Raw genomic sequence first — 15,548 nt, forward strand, 5'->3', positions numbered from 1 at the left:
CGATGAAGAGTGGCCCCCACTTGCCGCAACTAGAGAAAGCCCTCGCACGAACCGAAGACCCAGCACAGCCAAAAATAAATAAATAAATAAATAAAAAAAAAAAAAAAAAAAAATGTTACAACTAGTACAAATGTATACAAACTGTTCAGGTTGCCAAATTTATCATCTAGAACACTTGAATAGAGGTGTGTATAAAAATCAAGTTCATTCATTATTCAGCTTTGCCACTGTGCCTTGCACAGCCTCTCTGAGTCACTTTTTTCCTTTTTTGAGAAGAAAAGGATAACAATACTTTTCGGCAAAATGAGGATGAGATTCAAGAAAGAGCAACATAATGTACTACTGTTAGAGCACTAGCTATACAGGGCCACAATTATACTGCAGAGTGGTTGGCACGTAGTATGTGACCAAGAAATGTAAGTGGCTGAATCAGTAATATTCATTTCGGAGATGATATTCAATTCAATTAACATTTGATAAGTGCCTATTATATTCAAATTATGTGCAAGGGCTGTAAGAAATGTAATGATTCTAGCAATGCCCCTACACTGACGGGGACTGTAATCTGATGGGCAGGTGAACTTGAATCAAGCCAACTCTAATACCAAGTCATATGCGTTAGGAGCATAACTAGAGATTTAAATAACGCACTCTAGAAATATAAAGCGATAGCAATGATTTTCCACTGCAAATTAATTGGAGAATTAACTAGAAGATTGAAGAAAAACCCACGGAGGAGAGAATCTAAGAGGAAAATATCAACTTCTCCAATAGTCAAGATTAAAATGCCAGTGACAGTACTTCATGGTATGATTCATGTTTCCTTGGAAGTGAAAGAACAGACTTGTGAATGAATCTTCTGAGAACAGTGACAAGAATGGTGGGTTTGTTTAACAATTGAAAGTACATATAAAGGACATCTGTTATGACATTAAATGATTCTAGTATGAGGATAACAGAGAAGAAAAATATGGAAGTTAAAATGAGATGTCTAGGGCTTCCCTGGTGGCGCAGTGGTTGAGAATCTGCCTGCTAATGCAGGGGACACGGGTTCGAGCCCTGGTCTGGGAGGATCCCACATGCCGCGGAGCGGCTGGGCCCGTGAGCCGCAATTGCTGAGCCTGCGCGTCTGGAGCCTGTGCCCCGCAACGGGAGGGGCCGCGATAGAGAAAGGCCCTCGCACCGCGATGAAGAGCGGTCCCCGCACCGCGATGAAGAGTGGCCCCCGCTTGCCGCAACTGGAGAAAGCCCTCGCACGAACCGAAGACCCAACACAGCCAAAAATAGATAAATAAATAAATAAATAAATAAAAATTGGAAAAAAAAAAAAAAAATGAGATGTCTAGTCCACAGGGAATAAAGTACTTGGTTGAAATGGAAGAAGTTTTTGTTTGTTTGGTTTTTTGTTTGTTTGTTTTGTTTTGGTTTGGTTTTTGTTTTCTTGTGAGACCCAAGATCTTGAACAGAAAAAAAAAAAAACAGTAGAAAAAAGTTAACCACTAGGAAAATGATATTGCTCTGATTAACTTTAAAAGTTAAGCACAAATTTGTTATCAAGGAAGGCATTAAGGGAGCTCCAAAATAAATCGATATAGTTCCAAATTTGCCTTAGGTTGAAAATGGTCCAATCAAACTTTTTTCTCCATACTGTGTGGAATGAAAACCTCTATCTAAAGCATGTTAGTGTCACTACATTACTTTCTTTGAATACTAGTTTCAGCAAATATTTTAAGATGATCAAGGCGTGAAAATCTGTCTGAGATTAAAAGCCTGCTGTTAGCCCAAGGAATGTAAAAGTAATGAAATGTCAGGAAGAATTCCGTGTACATGTTTGAGCTTGTAGAACGACTGTGTTCAAAGGAAATTAAACTGAGAAAAAAATTGTTTCAATATAGCCAATACATGAGTAAATTAGATAAACTCTTACAAATAAGTATACATTCCCTTTCTCTGATGGTAAGAGCTAACATTTATTGAGCATTTACTATATTCCAGGTACTGTAGTAATTACATTACCCATTTTCTTATTTAATTTTCACAGCAACCTGATGAGGCTAGAGGTAGAAACTATTTTTAATTCTCTTTCAGTAATGAGGAAACTGAAAAGTTGTCTGTGATCATACAGTTATTAAGCAGAAAGGCAAGGATGGACCCAGGACTGACTAAACCACCCTCTGATGTACTTGGAATCATCAGGTATATTTTTTTAAAATTTTGAAAAGAACTTAGAAGTAGATATAATTATATAGCCAGTTCCCATCAATGAATAAGCTTATCTGTGGAAATGAGTTGTTCTCAATGTTTGAAAAGATTTTGTTTATTTTGCTAGGGAAGTATAAAATCTGTTCTGTGTTATAGTAACCAAAAGAGTTTAAGATGTGTTAAGACTATAGTATTCAGGTGTGTTTCCTTTTATATAGCCTCTTTAATGTTTAATGAGGAAATCTTGTCTGATTTTCCTTCTTTAAGAGGGGAATGTTCATCTTCTAAAACTGTACACTTAACTATTGTTTTATTCCAGGTAACAATAGTTTTTGAAATTAAAAAATATATATATAAGCACAGGTAAGCCACTCCAATAAAATGGAGTTTGTGTTTGAGTACTATTGTTATTTTTAATGGCATTATATTGAACTTATATTGCTAGAAATACAATCTTGTTTCATTAAGTAACTGCTTGTATGGTTTCTACAAGCCATTCCTCCCCTACGTTGAGTGTGGTCCTGGGGAACTAGGTAAAAGCTGGGGGGTGGCTGGAGGATTTGGGGCACAGAACGAAGGGAGGTGGGGATCTGAGGGGAGAGAGAGTAAGCTGGAAGCTAGGAAGTGTGGGAAAATTTAAGTCTATAAAATCAGCCAGTGCACACACAGGCACTCAGGGAAAGTATCTTACAGAGCATCTCTGAGCCAGTTTGGAAGGTTGAGCCTAAAAGATTCCCCCTGTGCACAAGATATGAGGTAAGGCTTCTTTTTTAGCTTGGCAGCAGTAAATCCATATGCTGGGAAAGAGATCAATTTTAGACACTTATAGTTATTAAAGTCTCATTTTCACAACAGAGTCTCGCAACGGTGGACTGTGCAGCTAATGGGATAATTTTACCAAGAAAGGAATTTATCCAAAAAATTCCTTATGGACTGATATTAGAAACTTTTTACTAAGGCAGCAAAACCAGAATTTACTAAATTGTACCATGGACATTCTACAAGCAAATCTAATATTAAAAGTATTAAAAGAGTTTTTACAGCCATATCCATGGGGACCTTTATTCCTTGACCTCAGTTTACCCCTAGATTCATACAAATTAAGTGGTGAAAGCTGACAGAATGCTTGAATTACCTTGAAATGGCACATTATGAATTTAGAGAAGGAGAGATGATAACCTAACATTTGCTTAAAGTAACAGATTTACTAATTGCAAGCTTAACAGAACAATTGTTTGTGATAATAAGACTATCTTAAGGAAATTACAGTTTCAGAGAATTTCCTTATGATGGAAAAATCCTCTGGTTTGCGATTTTGTACTTGGTGAATTATTATAGAGTAGAACAAAATAGAATTTAGGATCTAATAACCACAGCTCCCATATGTTGGGTGCCCACTGTATATCAGACACTGTGTTGTGCTTGACTTTGGATATATTATCTCCTTTAATCATTGCATTAACCCTCCAGAGTAACTGCTACTCCTTGTTGTACAGATGAACATGAAGACACAAATTTTAAAAATGGCCTCAGTGAGGTTATGTGATTTGCCAGACCTGGGATTAGAAGTCATATGTGCCTGGCTCCAAAACTCCAGTTTTGAGCACAGGATAAACATGACTATTAGTTATACCGTTTCCTGTGTTATTTGTTGTTACATAAACAAAGAAAATATATACTCCAAAGGGGCATCCTGTGAACACCTCAATCATACTTAGGTTGATTGTGATAAAAACATACAATCAAAAGGACATTTAGTATCATTACCTTTGAACATTTCAGACCAAATCCTTTCCCTTACTAGAATTTTGACAGAAGTGTTGGTTTCCCTGGTGGGGATATAACCCTCTTCTTCCTTGTCAGATTCAAAACAAATTGAGGAATAAGATGAAGAGTAAAATATATGGAAAATCAAACTGTTGCTTAAAATAAAAAACTGATGAAGGCTTAGTTGTAAGGGCCAATGGGCCTGGTAAATGAACCCCAGATTCGTCAGCCTTACCCACCCAGTCACGGCATGTGTGAGGGCACTGGTCTTGGGGGAGAGCCTGCACCCAGGAGCGATGGAGAATGTTGGCAGCCGGGAGTCGAGAGCTCTCAAGAGGGAAAACGATTGGGCTGGCTCTGCATGCCCAGTTCCTTCTTTTGAAAGTTGTCAGTCAGATAAATCACTCCACCTGCTCAGGGCAGAGTAAAGGGGCAGGGCAGGAGCAGGTTTTACAGTACTATCACTAGAACAGCCTTCAGAGGAAGAAAGCATTGGCACTTCCCCTCCGCTTCCCCGGGTGTGCTCTGCCCTGCTCTGCTGTGTTTTGTTTTGTTCCTCCCTGGCTTAACTCCTCGGGCAGGGCTCTCTCTGTCTGGGAGATTGTGTTCCTAAGACCATTCCTCACCTCTCTCTCAAAGACGAATCACGGGTCCTTTGGAATCCTCCTGGGACCACTCGTGGGAAAGATACATTTTACCCTGAAAAAGCTCCAAAATGAGTCTTTTGCTCCGTTAATGAATCTACTCCAGGGCCACTCTAAAGTTGAACATTTACTCCCTATTCTGTTTCCCATATCCCAAATTATGTCCAACCATGCTTTCTGAGGTAACATAGCCCTGGTTCTGCAATGAGATTTAATAACAATATTAAGAGACATAATAAAATATATAAGTGCTGCAATAATAAAATGCCAGAAAACTTCAATAGAAGCCCTCGTCTACACTCAAATTCTCAGGGGGAACTCAAGGCCACACCTATCGATTCAGAAATTAATGTTTAAAATTTAATTTTCTTGACAATACGAGTTAAAAGTTAGAAATTAAAGTAATTCCCAATTTTTTATTCTGCCCAATCTGTATTAGAGGTTTTTCTCAATGTATCTGAATATGTGAGAGTGGGGTTATTTCTTCAGGACTTCATACATTTTATTAATTTAACACAAGGTATCAGATACATCTGTCTTTCTAGTGTCCAAAGAGTAACAGGACATAAGATTATAACCACGCTGCCCCTATATAAACTGACTTTAAGAAAGACAGACAATCCTCAGGCCTTAGAACAGTTTTCCCAGGTAAAATTCCTTTGAACTCATTAAACGTTAGCTAAAACTGTGGTTAAAACTCAGTTATTTCTAAATGAAAGGCGGAGTATTAATTTATCTATTGCTGTGTGACAAATCACCCCCAAACTTAGCAACTTAAAACAACAAGCATGTATTATCTCACAGTTTCCGTGGTTTGGGAATCCCGGGGGAAGTTTTCTGGTTGGTTTTGGCCCAGAGTCTCCCATGAGGGTGAGTCCAGCTGTCGCCAGGGCCGTAATCATCAGTTCCGAACACTGAAGACTCATTTCCAAACTCACTCACGTGGTAATGGGCAACCTACCGCTTCTCACCCGCCGCTGGCCAGACACCCCAGTTTCTTACAACTTGAGCCTCTCCGTGGGCTGCTTGAGTGCCCTCAAAACATGGCAGCTGGCTTCCCTTGGAGCCAGTGATCTGAGAGAGAGAGAAAGCAAGGCAGTGACATAGCACTTTCGTTTATGGTCTAACTTCTGAGTCATACACTGTGTCTTCTGTCTTATTCTGTTTCTCAGAAATGAGTCACTAAGTCCAGTAATACCCTCAGCAGAGAGTGTTACACAGGGTTAAAATACGAGGAGGCTGGAAGACTGGCTGCCCCCAAAAAAGGTGATGGAAAAAAGTCTCAATTTTTATCCTCACCAAGATGCCACTGGTTGGTTGATAGGTGTTCACTAGAAACTCTGACTTGTTCATTTAAATTTAGTAGGGGTCAGTCTCCAGCAAAGGGGTTTAGTGCAGCGCACCTACCATTTCTGGAGGAGAAATCTGCCCGTGCGTCGCTTCTTAACCTCCATTTCCTCGTTGAGCTCCGTGTTCTTGGCACTTTGGTCTGTATAGACAGAGAGCTCTGTCTGCTCATATAGCTGCCATGTATCTTGCAGAAAGACATTTTTAATCCTGTGCCATTGTGGCTAACGCCTCTGCCTTTTGTTCTGGAATGGCCTAAGCCTAAGAAGTTTGCCTTTTAGTGATGTTTTTCATCTTGCGCCCATATTTATTTCAACCAGAAAAGCATTGGCGACATTTTTCTAAAATGAAATTTCTGTGGATGCTTCTGACGCCTGTGCCCTTTTGGCTCCGATGAGACCCAAGATGTCTGTCTTGTGCTCCTCAAGACGCTGTCCTTCCTCTGCTTGTGAATTCCCTACGCTTCTCAGGCAGACTCCCTCACAATACTATGAAGCCAGTGAAAGCCCCCGCTACAATAACTATATCACTTTGAAAACTGTCCTGTATTTCTTTGAGTCGTTTCCATTTGAACCTGTGGGCAAGCCTCATAAATCCACAGTCCTTTTCTTGGCTGTGAATAGAGAAAATAATTTGGGGCAGTTGATCATTGGTCCCTTGCTGCTTATCAGAGCCTGGTCACAACAATTTAAAGATAGAACCTCAGAAAGAGTCCCCAGCACACATGAGACTCAGCTGCCTTGTAGTTTAAAAGCAGCTATATCAGGGTCTACAAATTTACAGAAAAACTCCAGTTCTCTCTGGACTTAACTCTTGCCTCAGCTGCCCTTGAGCACTAAGACCTCTCTTGTAACAGGCCTCTGTCGGGGTTTCCGCTGTCAGCGTATCACATGAGAGGGTACCTCTAGGTCAGGAAGCCACAGCTCTAGCCCTGCGCTGCCTGTGCCTGCCGAGGGCTTTCGCTACCTCAAGCACCTTTGTCAGGGCCCTTCTAGACTTACCTCCATGGAAAGGTGCCGTCCCGGAGAGAAACAGGCCATAATCTGCGTCCATAGATCCAGATTAAAATACCATGTGCCCTAAGGTGCTGGCCCATGCCACAGCAGCTGAAACTTGGTCCAATATAAGTCGCTACAAACAAAGTATTTGCTGTAAAACTTACGGTGAAGGCTCCAAACCACATGTTTTAGCCCCAATTAAAATTCTTTCTATGCATTTATTTTCTTTTCCTACTCAGCTTTGCGCTTTCACCTCATTTCGCAATGTTTGCGGCCAATACACCAAATGTTGGTGTCTTTCAGGCTATCCCTCAAAACTTCTGGCCCCCCAGAAAGATAGGAGACCTGCCTGGAAAAAAAGCAGCTGTGATTGTGTTCTTTCTGCCCCGAGGCTGGTTCCCAAAGAGATAAAGGGAAAAGAGCTGAGCCTGTCCAGTTTACCTTCCCCAATTACCAACTGGGTAAGTACCTCACTGAGGTGGTCTGAGTTGGTGAAGGGGCAGAAACCAGCTAGGAGTAGCTTATGGTGATTGAGTGTCCTCCAGAGGCAGAAAACGTCAGGACTGAGGAGCAAGCTTTCTCTTGTAACAAAACGATTGAGGGTCTCTCTTAGGCTTAGAGCAGAGACTAAAGGAGGAAAAAGCCCACGTCTTAACCCTTGGAACATGTTGAGTGTTCTTGTAAAAGCGTAGCTGTTGCTTTGTGATGCTGTAATCCCTCCGCTATGGGGTTTGAGGAAGAGGTGGCCACATTCACCAGGAAAGAATCAATTCTGCCAGAAGAGGCCACCCTCTTCTCACAGGCCCTTCACGCTGCGTATCATAGTGGTCTGGTGTCAGATGCCTTTTCCCCCCGACCATCCTTCTTCAATGTCAACAGCGATCCCCCAATGCTGAATCCAACAGACATTCCTCAGTTCTCTTGCAACGTGATCTCTCTTTGATATTTGAGACTATGCTTTTGGAAATGGTGTGTTTTATTTTTCAGTATCTCTTGTTCAAAACCTTCTTCTGCCTTGGCTTTCTTAACCCTGAATTCTCCAGGGTCTTTGGCCACATCTTTGAAAGCTCCTTCCCTTCCTCCTTCTCAGAGTCCTCGCGCTTTGTGCCTTCCTTAAAGGAAGTAATGCCACAGACATCTGCCCCCAGCTCTGGTGTCTTCTAACCGTGTGCTCTGCCATGGCAACGCACTCTTTGCCGTGGTTTCTCCAACAGTCTCCATGAGAGTGACTCAGAGCACATTAGCCTTAAGTTAAACTTCCATGTATTTTCAATATTCAAGGTAAATGTGTTCAACACTATATATGCGTGTGTGTGTGTGTGTGTGTATACGTATATATGTTTATTTATTTACATAATGTTTTCCCAGAAACCTGCTTTCCCTCATATGTTCCTTACCCCAGTCAATGGAATTCACATTTTTCAAGTCATGTAGGCCATAAACAACATGGTCATCTTTCATTTCCACATTTTCCTCATTTCCCATGCTTACCTAGGCAGGTTGGAGGGTATTTATTGTAGGGATTTGTCATGCTCCAGAATCAGTTAGACCTGGGTTCAGTCCCACCTCTCCCGTTTCCTACCTATGTGATCTTGAGCAAGCTACTTAACCTCTCTAATCTTCAGTTCCTGAATCTGTAAAACAGGCATAAGAAACAGAACGTGCCTCATGGGACTGTTAGGAAGATTTAATGAGACAAAAGTGTGTGGAACCCTTAATACAGTGATGGACACAGAGAAATCAGGCCGTATATATTTCACTACTCTTAATGTGTGGGTTCTAACTCTGGACTGTCTTTCGATTGTGTGCCCTTTTTATATTTCCACTGCCACTGCCTTTGTTTATTTCCTTTTCTTTTCTCATGTGGATTATTGCATCTGACTGGCCTCCTTGTTTATAGTTTTTCACCCTTTAAATCCATCATTCATACTGTCACAAGCTTTCTTTTACTGAAGCCCAGACCTATTCATGCCACCCTCTGCTGCTTTAATGCTCCAGTGGCTTCCCGTGGTCTACAGGATAATGTTCAGTCCCTAGCACAGCATCCGGGCTCTCAATAATCTGCTTACAGCTTACTTTCCTCGACACATGCTTTAGGCTGCAGTCACACTGAACTCCACTGTTCCTGAGTGCACTTTCATAAGCCCATGACTTTTTTGCAAAAAAAAAAAAAAAAAAAAAAGATCCTGCAGCCCTAGCCTGAAATTCTCTGTGCTGTTCACTCTTCAGATATGAGCTAACATTCCTTTCCTTTCTGCTCTGTTAGCAGATTTCCCTCTTACGGTCCTCCCCCTTTTTAACCTCATCACAGTGGCTTGTATGTTCGTTTCTGCAAGAACACTGTAAGCTCCTCCAGAGCAGGGACCATATCCAGTTCTTTGGACAGAGTTGTACCAGTGAGCATGAACATGGCAGATGATTAGAAAACACTAATGTAAATGAGTTTGTAACTCTAATGAACATCCTAAGTTAGGATTTTATCATTGTGAATTCTGCTCCTTCGCCAGGTTAGTTTGTTTATGTTTTGATCACTATTTGCGTCTTTACTCCTTCAATGGTACTGAGGGAGGACACCCATGGCCCGTTACCAGCAGCATGCCATGCTAGCTTGCCTGTGAAGAACAAAGGGAAAGTGGGAGGCAGTATGTTCACAGTAGCATAATTAAGGTGTTAATTAAAAATTAAAAATAAAAATTAAATCTGAGATATAATTGCTAGTTATAATAAGTAAACAAATCAATATAAGATTTTTAAATTAAAATAGCAAGAACAGTAGCAGCAAGAATCCAGATGGAAGGTGTTTCATGGAATTACTATCGGTCTCTCACACCCGGAGAATCATCAGTTCTAACTTTGCTTAGAAACAGGTACAGTTAAAAGAAATGCTACTTTATTTAGTACCACATAATCAACAGATACCTTTCCAGTGTTCATGCAGTTTTATTTCTCAGTCTCATTTATTTCTTGGTTTTATTGAAGTTCCAGGCCAAATGTGAGCCCTGTGGAGTTAATGAACAAAAGCATCCTTTTCTGCCTCTATTAAAACTTGACTATAGGCTGTTTCACAGTGAACACACCTCAGCTTCTTAAACGAGGTGCCAATATGCCCTGCACCACTTATAGAGAAATTAAGAAAGGCACCTCAGTGTCATGTAGCAGAACCACTCCAAGTCCCCGAATGCCTGCTAATACGGTCTTTTTATTTTCAAAATAAATGAAAACTCCATTCACTTGGTTGAAGCACAATTTGTCTGTTTAAGCCTCTGCTTTTAAACATTTATTACACCCTATAATTCCTCCTGTGAGTCCAGTGTCCTAATTGTAAGACTTACCTTCAAACATAAATGCTAGTAAACATAAGAAATTCTTTTTTGTCTCTCTTTTAAGTAAAATATTGATTATTTTCTAAATATAAAATCCATATTCATTATAGTAAAACAAGAAAATACAAAAAAAGAACAAAAATTTTTTATAGCTACTCTTTGTACTGTAACATTTTAGATGTCTTCCTATGTGTTTTACAATGTTTTGTATAGCTGTGATCTGCTAGACAGTCTTGTAGAGTTATGTCCTTATTTTGTCATTTGACATTTAACACATTTCCCACGTTAATAAAACTATTTGTATATAAAATTTAATGGTCATACGAATATATCATCATTTATTAACCATTCTCTTATTAATGCATATTTTAGTGTGTCTTAAGGTTTTAGTCATTATAAATGACGATGCCCTAAACAGTTTTGTGTCATAAAATTTTTCTTCATGGTTAAGATAGACAGAAAATCGACTGTATTTTCAGCCTACAGGTCTTCCCATTTCATAGGAACAGAAACCCAGTTCCTATGGGAAATTCATTTCATTACCTTATTGAAATCAGTGTCAGCCATGCAGTGAGATGCATAGGCATGGTCTTCAGAACACTACCTCATTTTCCTGGAAAGTGTGATTGGTTCAGAGAAAGGCATATGACGTGGGCTGGCATAATCAGAGATTTTTCCAGGACTTCTTGGTTGGGCTTTCACTCAAGGCTGCTAACATGGTAGGCTGCTAACCAGGTAGGCAGCTTTGCTCATTGTTAGGAGGGAATCTGCTTGAATGACAGAGAAAAAAATAGAGCTTTGAACTATATAATTTAAGCCATATATAAAACATTTCCACCCAACAGCAGCAGAATAACACATTTTTTTCTCAAGTGCACTTACAGCTTTCTTCAGGATGGGGCACATGTTAGATCACAAAACAAGTCCTAACAAATTTAAGGTTGCAATCATATCAAGTATCTTCTCTAACCACAGTGGAATGAATCTAAAAATTAACAGAAAAGGAAAACTTGAAAAGTCACAAATATGTGGAAATTATACCACACTCTTGAACAACCAGTGGCTCAAAGAAAAATTGAAAAGGGAAATTAGAATATATTAGAATATATCTTGAGACAAACAAACGAAAACACAACATACCAAAAATGGGATGCAACAGAAGCAGTACTGAAAGGAAAGCTTACAACACTATACACCTACATTGTAAAAAAGAAGTGTCTCAAACAAACAACCTAATTCTACACATTAAGGAACTAAAAAAAGAAGAGCAAACTAAACCCAAACTTAGCCAAGGGAAGGAAATGATAAAGATTAGAGCAGAAATAAATAAAATATAGAGTAGAAAAAAATGGGAAAAAAATAAATAGAACTAAAAGTTGATTTTTTAAAAAAGATAAAATTGACAAACCTTTTAAGGTTGTCAAAACTTTTAAAAGGTAAACAAAATTGACTAATCAAGAAAAGAAAAAAAGGACTTTTTTGAAATGAAAGAGGAGACATAACAACTGTTACCACACAAATACAAAGAATTATGAGACTACTATGAACAATTATATGCCAACAAATTAAATAATCTAGGAGAAATGAATAAATTCCTGGAAATATATAACTTTCTGAGACTGAATGATGAAGAAATAGGATATCTGAACAGAACTATAACTAGTAAGGAGACTGAATCCGTAATCAAAAACCTCCCCAAAAAGAAAAGCTCAGGACCAGCGGCTTCACCTTGAATTCCACCAAGCTCTTAAAGAATTAATGACAGTCCTTCTTAAACTCTTCCAAAAAATTGAGGAGTGAGGAACACTTCCAAATGTATTTTATGAGGCAAGAATTATCATGATACCAAAGCCAGAAAAAGCCATTACAAGAAAAGAAAACTACAGGCCAGTATCCCTGATAAATATAGATGCAAAAATCTTCACCCAGCGTACTAGTAAATCTAATCAAATTCACAGCACATTAAAAGGATCAGATACCATGACCAAGTGGGATTTATCCCTGGGATGCAAGGATGGTTCAACATATGAAAATCCATGTGATATTTACCACAGAGGGTAAAAATCACATCATCATCTCAATAGATGGAGAAGAAGCATTTACAAAACTCAACACCCTTTGTGATTAAAAAACACTGAACAAACTAGAAATAGCATGACATTTCCTTATAATAAAGACCATATATGGAAAGTCCACAGCTAACATACTTAATGGTGAAAAACTGAAAGCTTTTCCGGTAAGGTCAGGAATGAACTAAAGATGCTCATTCTCACCACTTCTATTCATCATAGTACTAGAAGTCCTAGCCAGAGCATCATGCAAGACAAAGAAATAAAAGACATCCAAATCGGAAAGGAAGAAGTACAATTGTCAGTTTGCATATGACATAATCTTACATGTAGAAAACCCTAAAGATTCCACAAAAAATTGTTAGAACTAATAAATGAATTCATTAAGTTGCAAGATCTAAAATCATACAAAAATCAGTTGCATTTCTATACACTAACAACAAACAATCTGAAAAGGGAATTAATAAAATAATCCCATTTACAGTAGCATCAAAAAGAATAAAATACTTAGGAATAAACTTAACCAAGGAGGCAAATGATTTATACATTGAAAAGTATAAGATATTAAGGAAAGAAATGAAAGAAGGTACAAATAAACAGAAATGCACCCCATGTTCATGGATTGGAAGACTTAATATTGTTAAAATGTCCCTACTACCCAAAGCCATCTATAGACTCAATGTAGTCCCTATCAAAACTCCAATGGTGTTTTTTACAGAAATAGAAAATATAATCCTAAAATTCATCTGGAACCACAAAGGACCCTGAATAGCCAAAACAATTTGAGAAAGAAGAACAAAGCAGGAGTTCTCATGCTTCTGATTTCAAAGCATATTACAAAGCTAAAGTAATCAAAACATTGTGGTCCTGGCATAAAGATAGGCGTATAGACCGATGGAATAGAATGGAAAGTCCAATAAACCTATATATACAGTCAACTGATCTTTGACAAGGTTGCCAAGAATACACAATAGAGCAAGGATAGTCTCTTCAACAAATGGTGTTGGGAAAACTGGATAGTCAGATGCAAAAGAATGAAATTTGACCCTTATACCAGAGATATAAAAAAAATAAAATAAAAATGGAGTAAAGACTTAAGTTTAAGACAGAAACTGTAAAAGTGCTAGAAAAAATATAGGGGAAAAACTTCTTAACATTAATCTTGACAATGATCTTGGATATGACACCAAAAACACAGGTGGCAAAAGCAAAAATAGACAGGTGGGATAGCATCAAACTAAAAAACTTCTGTCCAGTAAGGGAAGCAAGCAACAGAGTGAATATGCAACCTATAGAATGGGAGAAAATTTTTGTGAACCATATATCTGATAAAGGGCTAATATCTAAAATATATAAGGAACTTCTTCAACTCAATAACAAAAAACAAAAATAAAAATGGGTAAATAACATGAATAGACTTTTCTCCAAAGAAGACATACAAATGGTGAATGAAAATCTCAACTTCAGTAAGCGTCAAGTAAATGCAAATCAAAACCACAATGAGGTATCACCTCACACCTATTAGGATGGTCATTATAAATAAATAAATAATTTTAAAAACCAGAAAATAAGTTTTGGCAAAGATGTGGAGAAATTGGAACCTCTATACACTCTTGGTAGGAATGTAAAATGGTGCAGCTGCTATAGAAAACATTATGAAAGTTCCTCAAAAAATTAAAGATAGAACTACCGTATGATCCAGCAATCTCACTTCTAGGTGTTTATCCAGAGGATTACAATCCGGATATTGAAGAGATATTTGCACTTCCATGTTCGTTACAGCATTATTCACAATAGCCAAGAGATAGATATAACTTAAATGTCCATTGACAAATGAATGGATAAATAACATGTGTTATATAAGTACAATAGAATATTATTCCATCATTAAAAAGAAAACCAAATCCTGTCACATGCTACAACATGGATGGACCTCAAAGACATTGTGCTCAGTGAAATAAGCCAGTCATAGAACAAATGCTCCACGATTCCACCTATGTGATGTTTCTTTATACTCATCAAAGCAGAAAGTAGAATGGTGGTGGCCAGAGACTGGGGGAGGGGAAAATGGAGTGTTGCTGTTCAATGGGTGTAAAGCTTCAGTCATGCAAGGTGAGAAATCTCTAGAGATGTGCTGTACTACGTTGTGCTGTAGTGAGCAATACTGCACGATACACCTAATAATTTGTTAAGAGGGTAGATCTCATGTTATATGGTTTTTTTTACCCAATAAAAAAAATCAGATCTTCTCAGCAGAATTACTGAGTCAAAGGTATGAATATTTTTGTTTCTTGATAAGGATCATGAAACTGCCTTCCAAAGTCTTGTATCAAATTATATTTCCATAGCATATATAACGGAGTCCCTTTTATTGCGTCCTTGTCGAAACTGGGTATTCTCATTTTTAAGTGTTGGTTATATTTTATTGTGAAGAAATGATTTACCTGTTTATTTCTATTTCTTCTGTGGCCTGTAAGTTTACTAATGCCTTTCTTCATATAGAATTGGTTGTGTTTAACATTTTTAAACATTGCTTCTCTGGCATATAAATAGCTTACTATTGTTCTGTTTGTCAGTGGAGGGTGTGGGTAAAAGTGGAAGAATGTGGCTGGTAAAGAGGCAGTTAATTATGAAAACTCCTATTGTTTTAAACCTGAATGTAAGTAAAAAATTCAGAAGCTCGGTCATTAGAATGCTTCCTTTCTAATTTCTTCTCCTTTCTAGTAGTGGAGTAGGTAAGCATTCTCGGAAACAGCATGTATTTGAAGTCTGTGGTTGATTATCTTAAATTTCCAGGAAGAGCAGCATTGTATAGAGCTGACCCATCACAGATGCATCATTCCAAGAAGGCTGGAAGGTACTAACGAGTCCATAAGCCCAGAGATTCTGTTGCCTGTATCCTCAGTCAGCCTGTCCTTCAGAGGAGAGGTTTATGATATAAAGTTTGCCATAGCTACTTCAATGACTCCCTTGTATTTTGATAGGGACTATCAAACTTCTTGTCTGTCTTACTCAACAGTACCTTCCAAGTGTCCAGTGTAGTGCTTTACACAGAATCGGTGCTCAATAAAAATTTGTTAAATACAAACAAACGGATTTTAAAAAGAGAATATCAAGCGTGTTAGGATGGCAAGAGATTCTTCCTAAGCCATATCACTTTTGAGTAGTAAGGAAAAGGACTTAGAAACTTTTACCAAG

General features: G+C 38.4%; 1 long non-coding RNA gene across 1 annotated transcript in view; it reads right to left on the reverse strand.

Moving 5' to 3' along the window:
• Positions 1–5,684, reverse strand: part of LOC130706078 (uncharacterized) — a 96,333-nt gene extending 90,649 nt beyond the window's left edge. Inside the window, exon 1 of the long non-coding RNA XR_009006474.1 lies at positions 5,575–5,684. This is a non-coding gene — a long non-coding RNA (uncharacterized LOC130706078). The remainder of the gene's footprint in view (positions 1–5,574) is intronic.
• Positions 5,685–15,548: the final 9,864 nt, after the last annotated feature.

Source organism: Balaenoptera acutorostrata, chromosome 21 (assembly GCF_949987535.1).
Source record: "Balaenoptera acutorostrata chromosome 21, mBalAcu1.1, whole genome shotgun sequence".
NCBI classification, from domain to species: Eukaryota; Metazoa; Chordata; class Mammalia; order Artiodactyla; family Balaenopteridae; genus Balaenoptera; species Balaenoptera acutorostrata.